Source organism: Urocampus carinirostris, chromosome 7 (genome assembly GCF_059441175.1).
Source record: "Urocampus carinirostris isolate Australia breed hairy pipefish chromosome 7, RoL_Ucar_1.0, whole genome shotgun sequence".
In the NCBI taxonomy this organism is placed as follows: domain Eukaryota; kingdom Metazoa; phylum Chordata; class Actinopteri; order Syngnathiformes; family Syngnathidae; genus Urocampus; species Urocampus carinirostris.
The window spans coordinates 24,367,949-24,377,699 of record NC_142355.1 but is presented as its reverse complement, the minus strand read 5'-3'; the positions used below and the strand labels follow the sequence as shown (position 1 = coordinate 24,377,699).

Sequence of the window (9,751 nt, the reverse complement as noted above, 5' to 3'; positions counted from 1 at the left end):
ACGCGCTAACCACTGCGCTGCCGTGCTGCCTATCAGCAAAGTAAGATAAAATATTGGTTATATTTAAGAACATGGGTGTAGATCTTAAGTCAATACTTCGATTTATCTTTCATAAAAATGTTTTACATTTGGGAAAGTGGCAATAGCGCCTGTATTGGTACCTACTGTGTTGCACAAAGTACAATGTCAGTTCGGTTTAACGTTTTTTCTTGTTTGGTTCAACAAATTAATATATGAGTCTTCATTGTCAATAAGTTATTTACTCTATATTATAGAGCTTGGGCAATTTTTGAGAGAGTTGACACCCAGCTTCCCTGAACTTTCCCGAGTGTTCAAGCGGACCATGTGCCTTTTTGGAAGCACATACTTGTGTGAGAAGCTCTTCTCCACCTTAAACTTCAATAAGTCCAAGTACAGGTCCAGACTTACTGACGAGCACCTTCAAGCCCTACTGAGGGTCTCCACTGCTTCCTCCCTCAAGCCAAATGTGGCTCGGCTATGTGAGAAGAAGCGCTGCCATGTCTCTAGCAGCAAGAAGTAGGCAAGAGAAGCCTTATTTAGAACAGTTCAGGTTTAATGTTATATTCATGTTCAGAAAGTTTAAGGTTGAATAATTGTATCTGCTGTATGATCATTTTCATTTATTTATTTAATTATTATTTTGTGTTGAAGATAAAGGTATTTGAGAACATTGGAATGTTTTATCAGCGCTTTTCTTGTGGAAATCCTGATGCGGCCCAGCCTCATCCAGGATCTACCTCCAGCGGCCCCTAGGTCAATTGAGTTTGAGACCCCTGCTCTATAATAACAACTTATTACAATTATTTACGTTTTAAAAGCAAGACAAATGCTTTGAATTGCTTTTGTCATCTTTCTGGTAACGAGCAATAAATAAAAACATTCTGTCAATTTACACGACTTGGCCTATTTCAGACAGTGCGAATTTATTTTAAATATTCAGACAGCCAGTAGAGTATAAGAAAATAACATATTTTCATGTGAAAATATACAATTATAATTCTTTAAAACGCCTTGCATATTCAGAACAAGACCTCCAGTCACATAACTTTTTTATAAAGCTGACATTCATGTTTGCAAAGATTTCATTTTTTCGGTCCTTACAGTTAAAGTCAAACCGAACAATTTCCTAAATATGTGTTTTGGGTCCCAAATATCCCACAAACACAAAATTACACAAATACCATCTTAAGAGAATGATTCAAGTTTTAAAAAACCCGTTTTTTTCCAGCACGGGGCAGCCATTTTGAAAGGTAGTGTCGAGGGTTCATGACTTGGTCTAGCTAACTAATCAAATAGCTTTCAAACTAATAAATCCGTTACTTTGACAGGTTGTGGCCCATAAAACACATATATTTTTCCCCCCAAAACAAACCAAAAAAACCTTTAATGATTTTGGTTTCAAAATTCTACAAATACTCTTCTGTTAACCATTATAAACTTGATAATGATGAGGACTTGAAATGTTCATATGAGAGCTATGGTTGTGTTTTTCGAACTTAATCTGGTCTTGGTTCGAGTCCTTAGCTTGGCCTTTTCTGGCCTTGATTTTTGCATTCCGGAGATGGAATAAGAGCTTACCCTGTCCACTCCACGCATCGGCCCGGTATTGCAGTACCTCCGGGAACGGTGCATTCGCAATCATCGCAACAAGGCTTTAGGGCTAGGACCTTAGCTTAGCCTTTTGGCTGAGAGTAAGTGTCCCGGCTCCTAGGCTTTGTAGCGTACAATGAACTGACCGATAACGGATAATGGATAATAAATAACGAAGATAGAACAATAACCCTTAAAAACCCCAAAACCCCCATGAGCATTCGCAATGATCGCAGCAAGGCTTTAGGGCTAGGACCTTAGCTTAGCCTTTTGGCTGAGAGTAAGAGTCCCGGCTCCTTGGCTTTGTAGCGTATTATGAACTGACCGATTACGGATAATGGATAATGAATAACGAAGATAGATCAATAACCCTTAAAAAACCCCCGCTATGAACATTTGGTGCTGCCATGATCTTTGATTTTTGCAATCCGGAGATGGAATAAGAGCTTGCTCTGTCCACTCCACGCATCAGCTACTGTTCACCACTAGATGAGGCTAAATCGCATGTAGCCCATCTCTTCAAAGCGCAAAGCGTCATGGGGTTTGGGGTTTTTAAGGGTTATTGTTCTATCTTCGTTATTCATTATCCATTATCCGTTATCGGTCAGTTCATAATACGCTACAAAGCCTAGGAGCCGGTGTTGTGCCCAAATCCGACCCCCGTACAAAATCCTCCCCCCCTCGCGTGAACGCGCATTCTGCCGCGGGTTAGGGGCTCGCTCGCGAATAATAAGGATAAGCGGTGCAGATAATGAGATGAGGATTTTTTTTTTTGTCTTTTTTTTTTTTTTTTTAAGGCTACTTTGCAGATTTTCATTTTTTGCGGGTGGCTTTGCTCCCCATTAAACGGGTCTGAAAAATAATAATTAAAAAAAAATATATATATATATTTTTTTTTTTTTGAAGGTGCGCCGCTACTTCGCCCATTTTCACTTATGGCGGGTGGTTTTGGTCCCCATTAACCGCAATAACCGAGGTCTTACTGTATGTCCATATATATATATATATATATATATATATATATATATATATATATATATATATATATTACAAATGCATTTTATACTGTGGTCATCACTACAGGCAGACCACATATTATTAAATGTATGACCACGGCCGTAGGGCAGTAAAAATTTGAGCACAGGCCGTAACTGGCTCCCAGGCCGGACTTCGGACATGTCTGCCCTCGTCCATCTCATTTCTAACAATATATAAGAATGTTTCAATTAATTAATGAATTATTTTAAATCGCGCACAATACTGTGTATTGAAGAAAATGTGTTGGCCTGGGTGCCACCAGGCTGTAGTTGCCCGAGACACACGACAGATAACGGTGCCCCTGAGACCCCAGTGCTTAAAGCGCTTGTGTCAAACTCACGGCCGGCGGGCCACATCCGGCCCGGCGTACAAATATACCTGCCCCGTGAAATCCTTTTAAATACATCTACTATAATGGCCCGGGTCTATGAAACCCTGATAACTTTCAAATAATACTCGGATACTAAAAACCACAATGGCTGAGAAAATTATGTTAACTGACATTGCGGGTAAACCTGTGTGTCTTATTTGTGGAGATTTTGTGGTAATTAAGGAATTTAATGTAAAACGCAGAGTTCTCTTTTGCCTGCGTCCCAGACGCATCATTTTTGCTGGGGATGCATAGTCTCAAATAACGTGCGCAACTTTTTTGACACAAAATGGTCATTATTAACCGATTAATTTTTTTTCAAAAAAAGATTTACCGCACTCCAAACTTTTCGTCAGGCAGATCCGCCATTGTTGTTTTGGTCTCGCGGTTCGAGTTTTCGTCATTGTTGTGGTGGTTATCGTCGAAGGAAGGTGAAAATCAACACAAAATTGGTAATTTCTTCAGTGTCAGTAATAAGTTGAAACATAATGCAGAAAGTGATAACAACGGCAATAATTCCGGCACGAAAAAAAGGAGGAGAAATTCTTCGAAAGATCGCAGAGGCTAGGATAACACATGTGTTGAAGCGAACGATTCGCCGAAAGAAAATAAACAAAAGAATACTCCTAGCAAGAAAAGGACTTTTCTGCCAAAATAGACTAAATTATATTCCTGGTTACGCTATGTGGAGGATGATAATGGATTGGACTTTGATAAGGCATTACAACTGTGGTGGGACAGCAAACCACTAAGAATATATGAACTGAAAAACTGAAAAGTGATAACCTGCTTTGTATTACCAATTAACTGTGATGATTAAATCTGCATGAATATATAGACTAATATTTCAGCAATATTATTTTGTATAATATTGTTGTGAACTGAAAAATCTTGAAGTGATAACTGATTTGTATTACCAATAAACTGTGATTAAAACTTAATGAACATATAGATTTATATTATATATTTGTCGCCATTTTACGATTTCAACCTCAATAACGCTAAATTTTGGGGACCCATAGATCTCTGTTGGTACCCATAGAATTTTGAGCGTGCGAGTCCCCGGGACCCATCACTTTTCAGAGGTAAAATGAACACTGAGTAAAACGGTACTACAATACAAAACTTCAGAGTAAGCTGAAAAACCTTGAATCCAGAGAAAAGATACCGAAAATTGAAGAGTTAAAGAAGAATATGAAGATGTTTTTCACTAAAGCAAATTCCCAAAGAGAAGAGCACAAATTTTATTTATATTTTCGTTTTTTCATATTTTCATTTTTATAGTTTTGACAGGAGATATTTTTATGGAGAGCAACGATTTTAATTTCATTTCATGTTTAAGTTTGATGGATAGATAGATAGATAGATAGATAGATAGATAGATAGATAGATACTTTATTCATCCCCGCAGGGAAATTGTTTATTCTGGAATATCCCTGACTGTTTTAAATTCATATTTATTATCTCTCATCTCTCATCAGCCGTACCGCTTATCCTCATTAGGGTCGCGGGGGGGGGGCTGTAGCCCATCCCAGCCATCTCCAGGCAGTGGGCAGGGGACACCCTGAACTGGTTGCCAGCCAATCGCAGGGCACACAGGGACAGACAATTCGCTCGCTCACTCACACCTAGGGACAATTTGGACCGGCCAATTCACCTGAAATGCATGTTTTTGGAACGTGGGAGGAAACCGGAGTGCCCGGAGGAAACCCACGCAAGCACGGGGAGAACATACAAACTCCGCACAGAAAGTCTGGAGCTGGATTTGAACCCACGACAGGTTCCCATGACATGAACTGTGCCGCACAAGCGCTAACCACTGCGCCGCCGTGCTGCCCCCATATTTATTATTATCATTTTTATTTTTTTTAAAGGAAAGTGTATTCAATAAATATTTATCCTGTTCGGCCCGCGACCAAAGGTGTGGTTTGACTTCTGGCCCTCTATATAATTGAATTTGACACCCCTGGCTTGAGGGATCCACCCTCCCAAACTTCTGTGAAATAATTGAATAACTACTGTTCACCACTAGATGAGGCTAAATCGCATGTAGCCCATCTCTTCAAAGCGCAAAGCGTCATGGGGTTTGGGGTTTTTAAGGGTTATTGTTCTATCTTCGTTATTCATTATCCATTATCCGTTATCGGTCAGTTCACGCGTTCACGCGATGGGAGGAGGATTTTACATGAGAGTCGGATTTGGGCACAACACCTGTTATAAAACCAGAGGCTAAACTAAACATTTACCAGCAGGTGGCACTGTTGGACTCGCCATTGCAGGACACTTACACACAAACTATACAAACATATTTCAGCAGGAATTTCAACAAAACAAAAGTTAATATTACACCCGTTACATAAGTACAGAGAAACAGGCAACCTTTATGACAAAAACCACAAAGGTAAATGAGAAAGCGCTAAAAGTTAGTTTCCTAGTAGCGGAACTCGTTGCTAAATCAAAAAAGCCGCACAATGTGGCAGAGACATTAATATCACCAGCCAGTATAGCCATTCTCAACAATATGCTCGGCCCCGACGCAGGTAAAGACATAGCTAAAGTCCTGCTCTCTGATGACACATTTGCCAGACGTATTGATGACATGTCTACAGACTTCGAAAGACATGTTTTGGAAAAGATACGTATCAGTAGGAAATTTGCGTTGCAAGTTGACGAGTCTATGGATATTAGTGGACATTCTCAGCTCTTGGCTATTGTGTGTTTTGTGGATGGAGATGCTATTAGGCACTGCCAGAAAAAACAACTGGAGAAGACATTATTCTGGTCACATCTCAATATATGGACCAGGGAGGACTTACGTGTGAAAACTGCATAAGTGTTTGCATTGATAGAGCTGCAGCCATGGTTGGGTACACCAAAGGATTTGTGAGCAGAGTAAAGGAAAGAAACCCAGACCTGATTGTTACACACTGTTTTTTGCATGACTTTACCAACAGAGCTGGTTCCTGTGTTGGACGACGTAGTGCGCATAGTGAACTTTGTAAAGACACAACCTCTGAAAAGCCGTATATCCACATCTCTGTGTGAGGATATGGGAGCGGAACTTAATGCCTTATTGCTTCATACGGAGGTCCGATGGTTGTCGCGTGTTAAAGAGCTGGCCCGTGTGTAGGAGCTGCAAGAGGAACTTAAAATGTTTCTGAAAAATGAGTAGTCTAATTACTCAAATTTGTTTTTAAGCTGGCATACCTGACTGATATATTTCATCATCTGAATAAACTGAACACAAGAATGCAGGGCCAAAATGAAAACGTGCTTACAAGCACAGATAAAGGAAATGGAGTCCGTTCAAAAGTCCATCTCTGGTAACAATATGTGCAACGTGTCAACTTGGAGATGTTCCCACTCACAGAGAAACGGCAACGTTCTAGTGCACTATGTGAGGTAATATGTAACCTTTGGAAAAGTCTTGAGGAAAAGTTGTAATTTAATTTCTCTTCATCCTCCACTGAATGCTTTGACTGGGTTAGGGCTTCATAGAATTCAACATCAGTTGTTGGAAAGGACATGACTTTACAAGAGCAAGAGGAACTAACGGAAACAGGATCGGGGTTTAAAACTAAGATTTGCTGATCTTCCTTTGGGCATTATAGCCAACAGAGCTGTTCAAACATTGCTCCCATTTCCCACAACATATCTATGTGAACTGAACTTTTCAAGTCTATCTTATACAAAAACTAAAAACAGAGAGAGACTGAGTGAGAGCTGTTGAAGAAGAGTTTCGTGTGTGTCTTTCTTCTATTCCTGCCAGGATATCGGCTTAGTTCATCTAAACAGGCCCAGGTTTCACACTTGTGGCGATTAACATGATTATTATTTATTTATCCTAGTCGAATACTTTCGGCTAGTAGCAGTTTTGAGAGTTTTTAAAACGTGATTTTCTGCAATCGGAAAAATAGCTACAACACTGACTGAGTCTAAATAAATTGAGAAATTATATTGTAATTAAACATACTGTTCAGTGTCATTTTATAACATTTCTGGTTAGTGGTGTGGCGCAAAATATTTCCATTGTAAAAAACGTACCCTGGCTCAAAAAGGTTGAAAAACACTGGTCTACTTAGCCAAGATAATTTATCATCCCGACAAATCACTCAAGGTCTGTCTTTTTCTCAAGGAGATTTTTTTTCTTGATGACTGAGATCTTTGATGGATCTTCTCTTAAACCTGTGTTTGGAAACGGGTTTGCATCATAGCTCACCCCCTCCAGATTTACCTGTCTGGCTCGCTCAAACCACCTGATGGGCACCCTCACTGCTTTCCAGCTGCAGAGTTGAACGTGAGACAGTGTGTCCCTCTTTCTACCCTTCTGTGTAATGCTGGAGCATGATGTGACAGCAAGCAAGTAAAACTCCTCGGCAGCCCACCATTGGCCATCGGCCCTCCACGTGCCTGAAGGAAACCCTGTACAGTGGAGGCTCCCCCTCTGAGAGGCCAAGGCAGAGTGCCTACTATTGACACCAAGCACTTGCTCATCATCACAAAGTTAATCCGGGGGGACCCCTGTCAAGTCGGAACCACATATTCCTGCCAAGAAAGTCACATCAATTGCAGAGCGAAAAGTTATGCAAACACGCGTTCTTGCCAACAAAACCGTCTCCAGAGTTTGCAGAAAAAGGCCGATTAAAAGTGTAGTAATATGTAACAGCCAGTCTTTGAAATCGAATGACAAACTAAAGCTTCAGTTTCTGAGGTGAGCAGTCCACCGCACACCACCCTCTTAGGAACCATCCTCTTTCCTGTTTTCTACTCTCTCTCACCAGAAACTAGGAATTGAGACTTTCCTGGCCAAAACAGCTGTCTAAAATTAGTTTGCTATTTTTTAAACTACATGCCTTTTATCTCCACGTAAGAAAGTGAATATACTAGCAGTGGTAAACCCAGATCTATCAGATTTAACACAAAACACAAGCACAACTAATAGCAACTAAATTTGGGGAAAAAAAAGTTTGTTAAATGTTTCAAAAGATGTTTATTTCCAAATAAAAGTCAAACTTCATGAACAGGTTTTCCTATTCATTTTTTTCATTTTTCAAAATTATTGTTATCTAATGTTTTTTGCAAAAGCACCCCTCGTTATGCTATTGTGTGCTTTGAACAGAATACAAAGCAAGAGAAAAATGAAATACAATACAATAAAAGGTGAGAGCTAAAATTAATGAAATTTTTGAAAGTTGTATGGTTTCGGAACTTTTTTACTCTCTGCCGCCATCTCTTGTTTTTTCATATCATTGCAGCCTCTGCCATGTCCCCTATTTTGCGGTGCAAGTATGTGCATTTCTTAGACACACTTAAATAAACTCTTGTCAAGTGAAGTCATGTTTATTTGTGACGCCCTAAATCAAAAAGAGTCTCAAATGGCTGCGAAGACCACAGATTATTGCAAACCACAGACTATTATGACACCATCCTGTGATCTAAAACCTACATAAGGGTAAATAATACACAGATATTGTCAACATAAAATATGGGTTATTCATATGCTATAGAATAGAAGTGTGTTTTAGGGTTGGGTTTAAACATTTCCACTGAGGTTGCAGATCGAATCTCAGGGGGAAGAGCATTCCACAGCACCAGGGCCCGAAAAGAGAATGCTCTCGAACCTGCGGATCTCTTCTTGGCTCTTGGGATAACTAGTAGACCAGCATTTTGAAAGCGGACCAGAACATAGGGGGGAATAAAATCTGAAAGATATGAGGGAGCAAGTCCGTGCATGATTTTGTATACTACCAAAAGAACCTTAAAATCACATCTTTTCCTAATCGGTTTTAGGGTTTGGGTTGGCGTTTGGACAGTATTTAAAACAGGCTTATACTTTCGTTCTCTTTTTTTATGCTACACTAACAGATATTAACAAAAAAAGAACGCGGGGACAAGGATGATGCCATACTCCAGCACTTCCCTTCTGCCCCCTATTCATCCTACCTAATGTGTTCCACCTCAAGCAGTTTTGCTATAAGTAGGATTAAAGCAGATAGGCACAGAGGAAAATAAAAAGAAATGGCTCTTTGAATTCGGTTGCGCATTGTCAACACATACTAAAAGGTACTGTATAATATTTGATCAATAGATGGGACTGTATTGTCTAATGCCAACGAAAACAGTGTCAAATGATCACAGCATCGCAGCAAGATGACAGACACACATGGCGACAACTACTAGGTATGGATCCCGCCATGTAAACAAATGCAAATTTCCCGAACTGTGAATATTGGTAAAAATTAACAATGGTATGATAGTTCATGTATTTTTGCCTATTATTCAAATTAATGTTTTTTTTCTGTTTTCCTGAATGAAATTTTTGTATAACTATGCGGAAGTGAATGTGTTCACCCAAAACAAACTGCCAAGCACGGCAACAGCTAGTAGCTTTAGCGGCACATTACATTGAAAATAAATTCTTAAAATAAATTAGACCTTGAGAATTGTCAGAAGAGCGCAAATAAATGTTGTTCACCAGGGAGTGCTACGTGGATTATTATCACGTCCGGGAATTGACTGAGGTGGAGTAGGTATAGAAAGCAATAGCGAGGCTTCAGGTCGGGCTAACTGCTTCGGCTAGGCTCACAACTCTCATAAGCTGCCGATTCTGGCTATTCAACAACGTCAGATCCACTACTCATGAAACAGATGATCTGGAGCGACAACTCGTTCAAAACCGCTAATTTTGTAGCTGTTGTATTTTAATCATTGCGGAGACCTTGCTGAAGTCAC

At 39.8% G+C, this 9,751-nt stretch overlaps 1 pseudogene; it reads left to right on the top strand.

Moving 5' to 3' along the window:
• Nucleotides 1-1,541: 1,541 nt before the first annotated feature.
• Nucleotides 1,542-1,658, top strand: LOC148362748 (U2 spliceosomal RNA; annotated as a pseudogene).
• Nucleotides 1,659-9,751: the final 8,093 nt, after the last annotated feature.